This window comes from Gadus morhua, chromosome 9 (genome assembly GCF_902167405.1).
Source record: "Gadus morhua chromosome 9, gadMor3.0, whole genome shotgun sequence".
NCBI lineage: Eukaryota > Metazoa > Chordata > Actinopteri > Gadiformes > Gadidae > Gadus > Gadus morhua.
Window position 1 is genome coordinate 7661040 of NC_044056.1, and position 15000 is coordinate 7676039.

At 44.4% G+C, this 15000-nt stretch overlaps 1 protein-coding gene across 3 annotated transcripts in view; it reads right to left on the reverse strand.

The window, feature by feature from the left end:
• The window catches only part of cntn1a (contactin 1a), a 70328-nt gene that overhangs the window by 54854 nt on the left and 474 nt on the right, over positions 1 to 15000 (reverse strand). The gene's annotated exons all lie outside the window — the stretch shown is intronic.

The window sequence follows — 15000 nt, forward strand, 5'->3', positions numbered from 1 at the left end:
TTGGGCCCGGTGCCCCAGCAGCAGCAGGTTGGGACCGTATTGATCGCTACTCCCCACTAAGACTCAGCAGAGGGGGAGAAGCCTCCGAGTCATGCAAGGAATGCAGCCAGCCTCAACTGGCCAATCAGGTTCTTCCGTCTTCTACTGCCCTCTCTTCCACCGCCCCGTCGTCACTGCGGTTCTGTCCGTCCAACCGTTTTCTTGCACCTCCAGTCCAGTGTCTTCTTCCCCTGTATTGTCTTGTCCTCCTGTCCTTTCCAGTTCTCTTAACTGTCCTGTCTCCCCCTCTTCTGTCCGTTCCCGTTTGGTTCAGTATGATGTGTCCTGGCACCCTCAAGACAAGGACCAATTAGAATAAACCTCTGACCGATACAGGGATTTAATGAAAGTGAGATTGAACGCCTAATGGTGTGTGTGCGTGTGCGTGTGCGTGTGCGTGTGTGTGTGTGTGTGTGTGTGTGTGTCTTCGTGTGTGCGTGCGTGTGTGTGGGAAGACGTGCATTGATATTGCTGTTACATTTCCATGTGGGCCATTTTCCTCCCAGAGGGCAAGTCTGCTTCACAGAAAAAGGAACAGCGAAGATGATTATTATTTCAGGATTATTTCATCCCCAAGGGGAATGAGATGCCAAGATATCTCACAAGCTGGCATTGCCATGGGCTCCGTCTGGGCATAATGTGTCAATCTGTACTCTGTCAACGTTCAAAAGACCACTCGCATGTGCCTAGGTATTTCCCCCCCCCCCCCTCCCCCCCATTGACCTCAAGTCTTCACATATAGGTCACCGGCAATATCATCGTATTGACCGCTGATGGATGTGTGTTTGTGAAGGACAATGACTGGCTCTTTTTCACTTTTGAGCAGAGACACAATAGCGTATACGACCCGCAAAGAGAGCATCAATGACCGCAACGAGAGGCCAACACAATGCAGCCACAACACAATGCATCAGACGGGAGGTCCTGAAATGGCCAGTCCACTTAGAGTGGCACCTTCTCCGTGGGACGAGCTGGGGGGGTCAGCGGGCTGCCCTCAGCGTGGGGGGGGCAGGCGCGCTGCGTCTTGAGGAAGGGGCGTTGGAGGCCTGCGTTAAATAGGCCAATGTTCATGCGACGCTGAACAAAACGCAAATATTGTCAAAGTGGGGGGGTGCGGGCTAAACGCAGAGAGGCAAGTGGAAATCGGTCAGGAAAACCACTTGGTAAAGATGTGGTGAGCTAATGAGAGGATCCACTACCATCTGAGCCCTGATGTTAGGAAGCATTCTGCTCCGGGGTCACAACGTTAGATGTTATGGCTTTGTTATCAGAGAAACCAGTTAATGATTATTTGTATTGAGACTAATTGGATCGGATACAGACCTACTGTGCGTATGCTCCATCTACATTAGAGCCCACGGTACTAAATGGCTATTTAGATCCATTAGGCCTACCTCTAGTGTCCAATCAATCAAACTGATCATTTGGATTTAAACTCAAACACACAAACACACACACCCACACACACACACACACAAAGCGTTAAGATCAAAAAGCCTAAGTATGTTAATGGTGGTGTGATGAATGTTCACTTCAGCCTTCTGGCAATTATAGCTCTTCGATATAATCTTTCTTTCCCGGGGTGGAAAAATGGGTTTGACACCTAATTAGCAAACAGGGTCACCAAGCGGGGACCCTGATGCCATGTTTTTGTCATTCACAGTTATGTTGACACGCTTGCTTTCTCTTCTTTCCTTTCTTCTGTCCATCTTGGTTACTCTCTCCTTCATACACATACACACACACACACACACACACACACACAGACATACGCAAACAAACATACACACATCCATGCGATTATATTTCATCATTCTTAAATTCACTTTTGTAGCATTTCCTCCCTTTTATCTTGTTTTTGTATCACAGATTCATCCTGCCCATCCCTAGACACATCACAGTCCCCCCGAAACACTCACAGACGCACACCCCCATACACACACACACACACACACACAAGCACACTAACACACACACCTCACAAGGACTATGAAACCTAACACCAGGCTTTTTATATAAACTAAAAACCGTAGTCCTGCAAACAGAACGGAGCACTCCTCTCTGTTATTCTGCGATCAACTAAACATCACTATGGTGATATGATACAGAGCACATCCACAAACGGCCACAGCTATTGCATTTTCCCCAGGAAGGTCAATAATGTCCTTAGTATAGGGTAGCGTAGTGACGCATAGTGAAGCATAGCATTGTATAGTCTAATGTAGTATAGGATAGCATATCCTATTTGCTAGTATAGCGTAGCATGGTATGTATACCTTAGCATAGTATAGTGTAGTATAGTTTTGCATATAATAGTGTAATGTAGTATAGGATAGCATATCCTATATGCTAGGATAGCGTAGCATGGCATGTATAGCCTAGCATAGTATAGTGTCGTATAATAGTATGGTCGTAGCAAAGTGTCAAATGGCCTGGCAAGGTGTATCATTGTATGGCATTGCTAACCCTATAAACATCTTTATAACCGGTATACTAGCTATATGGTTGGTATAGATATATATTATAAATTATAACACCGACCACAACCAAATACAATTTTCTATATTGAGTACCATTGATTATACAATTGTTGAGCACACAGAAACCTTGTAATGACCATAACCTCTGGCTAGCCCTTACTCTGTTATACTCAACACTTATTGGTCCCACACACTGAACAATTTCTCTTTCTCTTCAGCTGCTGTGTCACAGAAACAAAGTGACTCCAGATTAACTTGTTTGTGACACACTGTGTGTGTGTGTGCGTGTGCGTGTGCGTGTGCGTGTGCGTGTGCGTGTGTGTGCGTGGACTGTACGCGAACAGTCACGGGATAAGTGCTAGTTAGCTGAAGTGCGTTTTCTCTAGCCTCTACACTTGACTGGACCTTTTCATCGGCATAAAATGGCGGAAGTATAACCACTGACCCTCATAAGTAGATAATAGGAAGGCAGACTAGGCTAGTGTAAGTCAGTTATATTCACAAACCAAAGACACTTCTCAAGAGACAAGCTTTGTGAGAATGGTGGTCAATGAACAGTGGAAACAATGAACATGAGTTATATAAATGACCTCAGTAAAAGCTATTCTTTCTTTCCCATCCTTAACTGGTTTGTGGATCAATGATTGATTTTTATTAGTATTTAGGAAAGGTGATACTGAGAGATAGTATCCATTACACTCTATTGACTAACGGATTGAGTTTTGTGGTCTTAAAGAGCCATGATGAAATGGAGACATGCCATTCTGTTCTCTACATCCCTGAAATTCAAATGTGCTCAATTTGAGCCAAAAATCATCAACACCCCAAAATACAGTGCTCCTATCCATTCACTATCATTGTATCCAGTCGAATTGGATTACAAACTAAACAACGTTGTTTTGATTTTATTCGTTAAATCTTCGTGGCTGCATCTGAAAAGATGAATGACTCTGTCTCTGTTATTCTACTTCATTCATCCCATGAGTAGTAGTAGCAGGCCTGCAGGAAACCCTATAACAGCGGTCAGGCCTACCCTGCCCGGTCAGTAAACGACAGAGCGGTTGATTAACGACCAAGAGGGAGTGTGCTGAAGCCTTGAGAATTTCATAATTGAATTTGCTTGATCTGTTTCTCCTTCAGACGACCCTCCCCCACTCTCCCATCGCTATGCCAGCATGGCTGCCTCGCCGAGACACACGACTACGCTGTGCCCAAGGACAACAAAAAACAGTCTGTTGTCCATGAAAACGAAACTGGCAAATAAGAGAATTGTCAGTTTGTACATTTTCCACATCGTAGGGGAACACTGCTCACAAGTTCAGGGAAATGTTTTCGGAACATTCCGGAAAATTTCATGACAAACAGACCTTGGTGGGGCCATTAGAGGAGAATGTTATCTGTCTTTGATAAGAGTCTGGAATATGGCCGCCAGGCAAAGCATTGGTTTAGGACAGGAATCCTAATGGAAAACACATTTGAATTGATGTTGTTGATGATACACACACACAGCTCCTCACATATTCATTACGCGTCACGCGTCAGTCCTGCAAATAACGCATTTCTTTTAAATCAACACAAGACGTAATCCTTCTCCTCCAATGTTCTTTTTTATTTTGGTTTACTACATAATTAATAACCCCAGAATATTGCTGCCTGAGGAGACGTTAGATCCCTACATTAGGAATTTTCTGTTTACATATGTATCTGTTTGTATCATGATAATTCTCTCTGTTTGGATTGAATGGCCATATAGACAATAGGTCATGTATGCTCTCATAAAACACATCAAAAGCAAAAATCACAACACCGGCTCTCTATATTTCACTGACCGCCTTGTTGCCATGAACTCATCTTGTCCCACCACCCCGTCTCAATGACACTTGAACAGAGATTGAAAATTATGCAACATTCAGGATTTTTTCTCCCCAGGCAGCATTGCTCTTCCACCTAAGTAGGCCAGCCGCATTGGCAAATAATCCACACACATACATATTACCTCTTGAATCTCGACCACCGGTACATCCTTGCGACTCTAATTCTCCGGGACATGGACCCTCTTATCGTTCTCAAACCGTGTGTGTTTACCGCTGAGGAGCACACGGACGTACCCGGGGCCGCTGCTCGGACAAACAGCGTGAGTGGCGCCTGCCAATGAGGCCATGCCGCCCGGCCAAAGACTTGAGTCATCATCGCCCGCCTGGCAGCCAAGTCACACGGTGGAGCCGCGGCTCCTGGCATCGACCAGGTGCCAAAGTAAACAACCCAGCTGAGCCGAAGTAGATGAATAATAATCATGTAAAAACACACACACACACGCACGCTCATGGAATTGACACTGTGTATGTGACTGAAATCCCCCTCATTTTGTCACAAGACACAATGAGACGGATCTCCCGGTATAATCAAAGCTCATCTTTTTTTTAATTAGACCAAAAGATTGCCGTGTGAACGGTGTCATGGCCTCCAGATGACAGGAAGTCATCTCTGGCGTTAAGACAACATGCTTTCCATTCTGACATGTGGTAGTCCATCGTGGGCTGTTGATCAACCCACAGTTCTGTGGAAGTGTTGGTTATATTCTGCGACTCACAGAACTCTGAAGTTCATTAGCAAACATTCCACAGCTTAGATGAATACCAGATCCTGATAGGTCGGTCAAGGCATCGGCAAGAGGTTTTTATATCTGAATAACATACCGTTGCTTTGAATAACATACCGTTGCTTTGAATAACAGACCGTTGCTTTGGATAACAGACTTCCACCCAGCATATTGAACAGTCTTTTTTCTATGAGTGGAAGCAATACAATTATTTTTTTATTAATAAATATTTTCGTGATGCTATATCATGTGCGAAATGATTGCTTTCTTTAGTAAGTAGCCGTGTAATAAGCAGGAAAATGCTCGCTGTACATTATCCCTTACATAGTCGAGAAAATTGTAGCGGTAGCGGTAATGCTGTGATAGCCAACCACAGTATACACAGTATGCATTACTAGTAAGAAAGTAACTAGCAAACAATAGTATCTTAGCAAACCATAGGCTACTAGACCACCAAACAATAAAGTTTCAGTAAACATTAGTCAAGCAAACAATAGGCTACCATACTAGCAATACTAATATAATAGTAAACATCAGTACGATTGGATACTAGTCATAAACTAGCAAACTGTTTGGTGAAATCTCTGGCATGAGGATACCATGGTCTTTGTTTGAACATGTGGCTGATCCCCAGTTACGTGGACTTGTCCCAGTGCGCAGTCCAACTAAGTGCAGCACAGAAACGGTTCCGGGAAAACTGCCTACACAGCTTCACGTTCAGTGTTGGGTTCAGACATCCTTAACGCTCCCCTCAAGCAGAAACCATACAGACAAACTAGGTTAAGAAAACATGTATGCATGTCATTCATCAAACAGACACTTCTGCATTTAACCAGCCCTCATGGATCTCTAAGGATGTTATCGCCTTGTTTCATTCTATGTGGGAAATACAATTTTACATTACCTTGAAGGGTTTTTGAGTGTGCAGTCGGTATAGAGTCATCCTGTCTTTAAATGTATGTGTGTGTGTGTCTGTGTGTGCGTGCAATATGAGATGATTTGTCACTTCTAAGAAATACTACTTCTGAGAAAGATGTGTGGCCTTGCATGTGTGTGTGTGTGTGTGTGTGTGTGTGTGTGTGTGTGTGTGTGTGTGTGTGTGTGTGTGTGTGTGTGTGTGTGTGTGTGTGTGTGTGTGTGTATATATATATATTAGGGCTGTCAAGCTATTAAAATATTTAATCACGATTAATCGCATTAATGCCATAGTTAACTCACGATTAATCGTGATTAATCGTTTTTTTTTTCTATGCTAAATATCCCTTGAATTCTTTGTCCCATTAATTTTCTCATTTTAATGCTCTTATCAACATGGAGAAGTGCATCGGCTTGCCTTGTGCAAATGTTTTTTTATTGATAACAACATTGGCATATACTGATCAAAACAGGACGGTACAAAAAAAAAGCCTATAATGCAATCAAACGATGAACATACAAAGATATGCCTTAAACATAGCAGTCAGGCTACTGCTTCTTTGTTTTGAGCCCAAAAAAAAAAAATATATATATATATTTTTTTTTTTTTCAAAAAAAATAATAATTTGCGTTAAAAAAATGAACGCCGTTAAAATTGGTTTGCGTTAACGCCGTTGATAACGCGTTTAACTGACAGCTCTAATATATATATGTGGGAACTGTGTGTTGCAGATAACAGTCAATGTGGCACGGTGGGGGTTAACGGACGGTAAAGAATGGGGGGATGACCCAGACTGAACAGCTGTAGTGTATTTCGTTCCAGGGGTAACAAACTGAAAGACCTGCATTGTTTAGTTTGGCTGCGTTAGCAGATAATAGCATCGAATAATGCCAACAATGACATTAACCTTTGGAATGTGTAATTAAAGGAATGAAGGAACATTAACAAATCAGGCAGTTGTGAATGGAACGCACGGTTATAGTTCACATTGGTCCTATCGCGACGGTGTCGTGTGCGTCCAGTGCACACGACAGCGCTCCAATCTGGTGAAGCTGTGTTTCGCTGGAAGTTGTGCGGACCTGCCTTCGCAGAACCGCAGTCTTCGCCATGGCCATCTCCATTGCTTTTGTGGGCATTTTATCTTGCACGGATGGGAGTTGGCGTCTTTTTATCTCTAACTAATGGGCACTCAAATGTTCATGCTAGTTATTAATTAGCCCGGTTGAGGTGGAACACACACACACACACACACACACACACACACACACACACACACACACACACACACACACACACACACACACACACACACACACACACACACACACAAATCCCCTCTCTCTCTCCCAATTGCACCTTTAATCAATATTTAGAATGTCCAGGGGTTATGTCAGCTGCTTCATCATGACCAAACACCACAGCTGCTGCAGCTAAAATGTAAACTAATGAAAACGCATTCACTGGCTTACTCCCCACAGAAGCACCAGACCCTCGCATAATACACACAACTATTACCTAAACTCTCCAGGGCCGTCTCAGCTACTTCAAAGACACTGTGGCCGTACACAGAGTTGTCAAGAAGCGTATAATTCCAGTAGCTGTCAGAGAACAACCGAAAACATCACATAAACAGGACACGAGCGCTTACATCACTGCGTTAGTGCGTTTGTGGGCCAGATGTGACAGGATCCAGCCAAAACGGGGCCGTTGCCGTGAGTGACCCATGGCTTTCTGGCAGCTCAAAGCGATGTACACAAAGGGAGAACCCTGGCTAGCTGGGAGCTCGCCTCGTCTCTTTTCACTTATTCCCATCGGGTTACGCAACCGGCGAGGGACACATTTGATACCTCTGTAGCGAAGAACAAGTTAGGTAGTGTGGAACACAAACCCTGACCTGCTCAACATCCTCCACCGCCATTGAATGCTAATACCGCCCACGTCAATGGGGCTCTTCAGAATCTGACGGGGGGGGGGTGGGTAGGAGGCCGGTCCAGGCTGCCCGCCATACACGCTGGCAAACTGGGACGGCGGAGGCTTCGCTGCCCGGGAGGGTTCAGCACTATCCAGCAACACAGCAACCGCCTTTATTTCTGGTAACGCTGCAGACAAGAATGAGCGCCAGGCTCCAAGCATTTTGTCCTCCGCTTAATGCTCGTTAGCCATCTTTCTTGCTCGCTGTCTTTCTATTCCATCTCCCTCCTCGCTGCTCTCTACTTGCTCTTTCACTTTCTTTGCTTTCTCTTTTCTGCTTCCATGCCCTCCCTCTGTCTGTCTGTGTCTGTTTGCACGTACGTGCGGGCAGACACACCGAACCAGCAAGCAGACACACACACTTACAACAGGCGCACAACATACACAAACACACACACACACAACAGCACCCACCCACACACACGCACGCACACCAGCATGCATGCACACACACAATCTTTTTTCGACTTCACAACAAGGTATTTATAAACCATCTGTGCTGAATTGGACAAGAAAAAACAACAAGAGCAACAACACTCTCTACATTCATTGTGCTTTCCAGAACCTGTTGATTTGTCGACAATGTGCCGGACATCCATACATCCACATTCAGAAGTAATGATAATCTACCCCTCTTTTGAAAAACATACCGGGCAAAACTGATTTGTATTTGATAGAGGGTCGTAAAGAATTACATAAGCGGACGTTTCCAACAATGGGCGCTCTCAATGCACGCATTGAAAGCAAACAAACAAGGAAAGAGAGAGACTGAATAATGGCTTCCGCACAGGAGCTCACGGAGGCCCCTCGCCGGTCAGTAGTGCTCTTAGTGCTGTAGGCCTTCCCGTTCCCTGCCACGCGTAATAGGATTTTGCGAGTTTCAAACGCACTCCACTCACGCCACGGAGCCGCTGGGACGGCACACTATTGATCCACAAACAATTAGCTGTCCATCGGCTTTACGAGAGGAAAAAAAAGAAAAACAACACAGGACGCCCCTAAATGTATAATAAGGCGCTTAAGTTGTTCAGTATTCACTGCACGCGCCATGGAAACCCTTCACCTTAGGGCTGGCTGCAGGATTTAGCTTCCAGCACCATGCTTTCTCCCACAGGGCAGATCCTCCCTCCCTCCCCCTCATCCCTGCATCCCACCCAGCTCCAACAGTCAGAGGTGACCCACGCTGTAGGGTTAGCGGGTCCCCCCCCCACACCACCGAGAACTTGATGATCTCAACACACAAACACTCATTAGCACTCTATTAAGCGCAAAAACAGTTATAAGCTGCCTCTGGCGTGAAAGGAAGGGTATCAAAAGCTAGCAGGCCTGAGCTAAAGGGTCGAGGAGGGCTGACGCAGCTCGGCAGTTTCTACGGGTGAAGTTGTCTGTTTGTGAGTGCCATAGATTAGACGTACATGTACATGTGAGGAACAGGGGTTGTTCAAAAGCCCTCCAGAGTGGCTCGAGGGAGGAGATACGTTTTCTCTAATTGGACACTTTCCACCGTGTCACGTCAGGCTTGTTTTTTTGGCATCGCGCTGGAAGACAGAGGGCCGCTGGCGCTGCCTTGTAGGCAAAGGTGGGGTTTCAGACGGGCATTCACAGAGCAATCCGTCGGTGCGGAAGTGGCTTTGGCCAACGGACGCTGCGGTTGGAATTCCTCCAGATTTTCCAGCAGGATCCCGGAATACCGTGTGCCGACCTTGAAGCCTTGCATTAGTGAGTCTCTCTGCTAGGGGTCAGACTAGAGGAGGCGTTTAGGCCACCGGTACCCAACTTCCCCATGCTCAAAGAAATGCATTACCGCCCTGGGTGAACCTTTGGCACTTTTGGGGTTAGAAATCCTCCATCCACAGGAAATCATGACTGACTGACACGATTGTTACACGATATGTTATTGCTAAAGCATAATACGTTTCATTTAATATAATACAGCATGATACAGTATTGTTTTGTAGAATAGAGTAGTCTAGTGTAGCATCATATTTGAACATAGCATAGAATGCCAGTATCTACAAAAAGTATCTAAATACAGTAAATAAAACAGGTCTTTGAACCTATCGTAAGCAGAGTGTTGTGCTACAGAATTCCCTGAATGATCCGCTTGCTAAGAGATATGAGTCATCAACGTTTACTAGACTGCCATGCAGCCTCCACTTAATTATGGCTGAATATAATATTAGAGAGGAGAGCAAGACCTGGGCTAGACTCGGTTTTAAAACACACACTCAATGAACCACCAGAAATAAAAAAAACTGCGAGAGGAGTTGGTTGTAAGTAATGTAATCGATAGACAACCAACATGTACTATTACCTAACCGGAGATATATCATTTTGATTATGCTACAAGTATTAAGGAACAGATTTGAGTAAAGCACTTACCTAACTTGCCTAAATTCTCAGCTTGTTGTTATCCAACGCCCTTCAAAAAACAAGAAAGCGTGTTTTGTCTGGTGGATCAGAAAATGCTGTAGGCTACTTGTGTAAAGCACAGATTTTGTTTTCCACACTACAAAGCTGTGGTTACATCCTCACACGCAAAGTAGCCCACACCCACATCAGACACCCTGTCAACAAGGCACTGCACTCTCGCTGAGGTCGCAAACAGATGGCACAAAGTTCCCTTGTGAGGAACCCCTTCTAGTGTGTGTAACACGATATCTGTGCTAATAACATGCTAAGCTAATACCCAGGGGATGGTGATCTTTGACGAAATGAGACATCGGCTAATTAACAACATTCACATTAAGATTCTCACAAATGGCAGTTTAATTAGTAAGAAAACTGTGAACCATTTGCCCTGATATTTATTCTCGATTAGGCACTGTTTGATGTAGGCCTATTATTTGCAATAATTATTGTAGAAATTAAATACATGCTGGCTAACGTCGTATCAGTTAAGGATGGTGGTGGTTGTGAATTAACAGCTTCCTTCACAAACGTTAGCGTGGTGGCAGGCAGCACAGAAAGATGAATTACATTGGAAGCAATACGAGCAGAGGGCAATCATGCCCTTAACTCAAATCTGAAGGCAAAGGGCACAAATGTAATCTCTTTCTAAATTAAGTGTGCAAATCCCAAAAGATTGCCGTTGTATTATGAAGCCTAAAATTACCTCAGAGAAAGCCTAAAAGACAAAGCTGAGGAAATGATTTTAAAGGCCTGTCAGATTTAACCTACTTCTGGGTTATTACATTTTACAGAGAGCATGTACGGCATATCCAACATGAAGGTCACAGCCAAACAATGCAAGTGCTCATATACAATTAACAAGCCTCATCCCCCGTGTATTGTTATTGTGCCAAACATCACATTAAGACCATAAAAGTTACGACTCAACTCAAATAAACTTGATTGAAGACACTTTAACGCCCCCCATTTTCTAATTACTTTGGTTACAACAAATTCTTCTCCAGTTGTTATTCAAGCCTCCGTTAACCAGTTTTGGTAGCCGAGATCCTCTGAGAATGGACCAATAGCGTGTTGTTTTACGCGCCGTGTGTTGGGACGGAGATACGTGGCCATTTAGCTCTTCGTACTGTTCCCTGCCGTGAGACACATTATCTCAATGGAACAGCAGTAATGTGACAAGACATCACTTTGTCAGATAAATATCTTAAGAGGAGTATGGCTCAGCACTTTATCAGCATTCAGCAAACAGACAAACCACTATGTCTAGGAAAGGGACTTTGACAACATTTGTAAACGGTTTAATGACAGGACAGCAACAGGGCATTTAAGAGTCAGGGGAGTGAGGGGGCAATTTTCCGTGTTTTTATAGTAAACAGAAAAAAATACCAAAATGGAATTTGCTGTGTTAGTAAAGATCAAAAATATGGATAAAAATATCTCCTACGAAGAGATGGAACGCTAAAAATAGGTCTTGAATGCTTGTTTTAATATAAATCAAACTAGTCTCAAACTCAAGACTGGAGAGCATTTGCACAGCCACAGACACATAGATTAGACACAGCCACAGACACATTCAAAGACAGACACAGCAACATACACAGACACACCTATAGACATAGTCACAGACACAGACACATACACAGGCCACAGCCACATAGACACAGCCATAGACACATCCACAACCACAGCCACAGACACAGCCACAGACACAACCGCAGCCGCAGACATATTCACAGCCACATTCACACACACACAGCAACACACACACACACACAAACCCCAACAATGACCAAATAATTATCGAATTATAGCGGGGGTCAGGGAGTTTTGATTCCTAGCCGAACGACTCTAGGTTTAAATCCCAAAGCCCACATCCGTCTACCTGCAGTGACTGCCTGCTGATTGCAGACATCGCTGCAACATAGCAAGTTGCTAAGGAGAAACGCGTCTGCTAAACAACTGAAAAGAACCACATGGAGGGTCCCGCCATAGCCACCACCCAAGATGTAGCCGAAATGAAAAGTAATTGAATGGGAGAGGTGGTCGCAAAAATAGAACACCAGCCCCATCAACTAAAGCCTTCATTGACCAATGGGCTGTTGACAAAGTCAGGTGGGTACCGGTTAGTTATTACCCACTATCTTTGCCAGCTGTGTATTGCATTAGCCTAGCAGATGTCTTAACTGTTTCCTGAGAGAGAAGTTAGGATGAATATCATGAATCATCATATTATCAAAAGCACATAAGGCGCGTGGTAAAATGTTAGAGTGGGACAATAACAGAAAGCATTTGAAATGGAAACTGTGTGGGAAAAATAAACTGCCTGACCAACACATTTCCCCCCTGCCTCCGCATGCTACCTGTTCTCCCATACATCTCTAGAGACAGCAGAAGCTTGCTGACAGTGAGGGAATTGATGCTAGACTTGGCCTGTGTGAGTGAATGTGCTTGGATGCGTGCTTGTATTTGTATGTGTATGGGTGTCTGTGTGGGGAGTTTGTGTGTGTCTATGTCTGTATGTGTGTGTGTGTGTGTGTGTGTGTGTGTGTGTGTATGGGTCTGTGTGCACACAGACAGACTGAGATTGGAAGCACTGTGGTCTATTCGCCTCCTCAAGCATGAACAGAGGAGAGGGCTGTGTGGTACCCCGGCCACGTCTTGCCCTGCTTTACTGCCGTACCATTACATGATCTCCCTATTGATCAGCTGGGTGTGAAATGCTGAACAATACAAACACCAGCAGAAAAAGGGAGTTTGCAGTTCTCGGATCGCATCGACTAGGTTGAAGAACATGTGTGTGTGTGTGTGTGTGTGTGTGTGTGTGTGTGTGTGTGTGTGTGTGTGTGTGTGTGTGTGTGTGTGTGTGTGTGTGTGTGTGTGTGTGTGTGTGTGTGTGTGTGTGTGTGCCTGCGTGTGACATTGTTTGAGTTTGGCTCAGTTAATTGTCCCACTTAAAGTAAACTAGCTTGGTGAATCTATCCCCATTCGAACCCCATCTCCTCTTGCTCCACCTGACGGAGATGATGTCGCAGTTCTGCAGATCGCCATATCACACCAATCGATACGTGGTCCTTTGTTCAAAAGAACTGCAAAGACCTTATCGCTCCCTTTTTAATCTATGCCCAAGCAGGCTGCCAGAAGCTTTGGGGGACATCTCCAAAGACAATCTTATCTCTTTAAAACAACAGTGAAATGCCTTAATCTAAAATGGCCATCGGCCCAAAAGGTTAGACTGAGTGTCCTGCCCAAATCACATAGACCCTTTTATTAAACATATCTGATGGTGGAAGGAGGGGGGGGGACGACAACTTAGTTATACTTCGAGGATAACATCGGCTGAACATCTGAAAGTCGGTTACAGAGTTTGCACAGGCACTCTTTGAAGAGCTAATCCTGTTTTTCAGAACTTCAGTCTTGTTGTTGTTGCCCACAAGTTTGTGAGGGAAGATAGGTTCTCTGAGTCACTTCAGGCAACCCAGCCAAGTCTTGGAGGAAGGAGAACCTTAAAATAGCCTCTTCGACCCTTAAGGCTGGAATAGGAATTGCATTGAACAGAATTTATGCTGTTAAAGAAAATCCAACTTGTTGAATTTTGCGAGAGCCACAGGGATTACACAATCGGATTGCTCTGCGCTTGCACCGTGAAGCCTAGCCTATAGCCGGACCTGTGACATTAAAGCACGCAGGACACAGGAGTGATGGGACATTATTATGAGGACCAGGGTCCAGCGGATACGTTCAAGTGGTATTCTAGGATTCACCCAGCACACTACCCAGCAGGCAGCCGGGAGATTACTCTGACATGTGCTATCCAGTGATGATAGGCTTACTCTAAGAAATCCAGAATGATACAATGATACATATTTACCATTTTGTGTTGTTTCTCTTATACTGTTATCTCTCTAACCTAATATATTTTAAGACATGGTGGTACACAGCCACACCACACCAGTGTAGGTTTAAAAAAACAACACAGGCAAAAATAAATGGATATAAAAGATACCTCATAAAAAATGTGGCTGCCATGATGCTTAAACATATGAACAAGGCAAAAATTATCAACCATTCCAGATGCCATTGCATTGTTTCAAACAGTCTTCCCTTGTCTCTGTGGCTTTCTGCTAATCAGTCACTCCTAGCACAAGTCTCTTCTTTTAGTGTTGTGAGACTCTGGACGCGCCCTTGATATCCTAACGGATCAGTGTGTTTTCGCACTCATCTGCCTTCCATATTAGCACCTCATAGCTCTCCCAGATAATAACAGTCAATTCGTTGCGTTTTAATCACAGAAAAGGCAAGTGTTAAACGACTCGACGGTCTGCACAATATCAATGGGTAGCCTAATAGCAAGGAAAAGCTGCATCTGGCGGCTGAGTTTCTTGCTGTGTCGTAAAGATAGACGCGGTTACAATCTAGCAAGACTTGGATATAACTTAAATACCCGATTTGATAGTAGGCGACAACGTGCAAGAGGTATACCATCCGTTTCCACCGGCTCGGAGTACGAAATATATCGGTCATTGATTGCAATGTCCCAAGGCATACCTTCCCCACAATTCATCCAACACCACGTTTTGCACGAA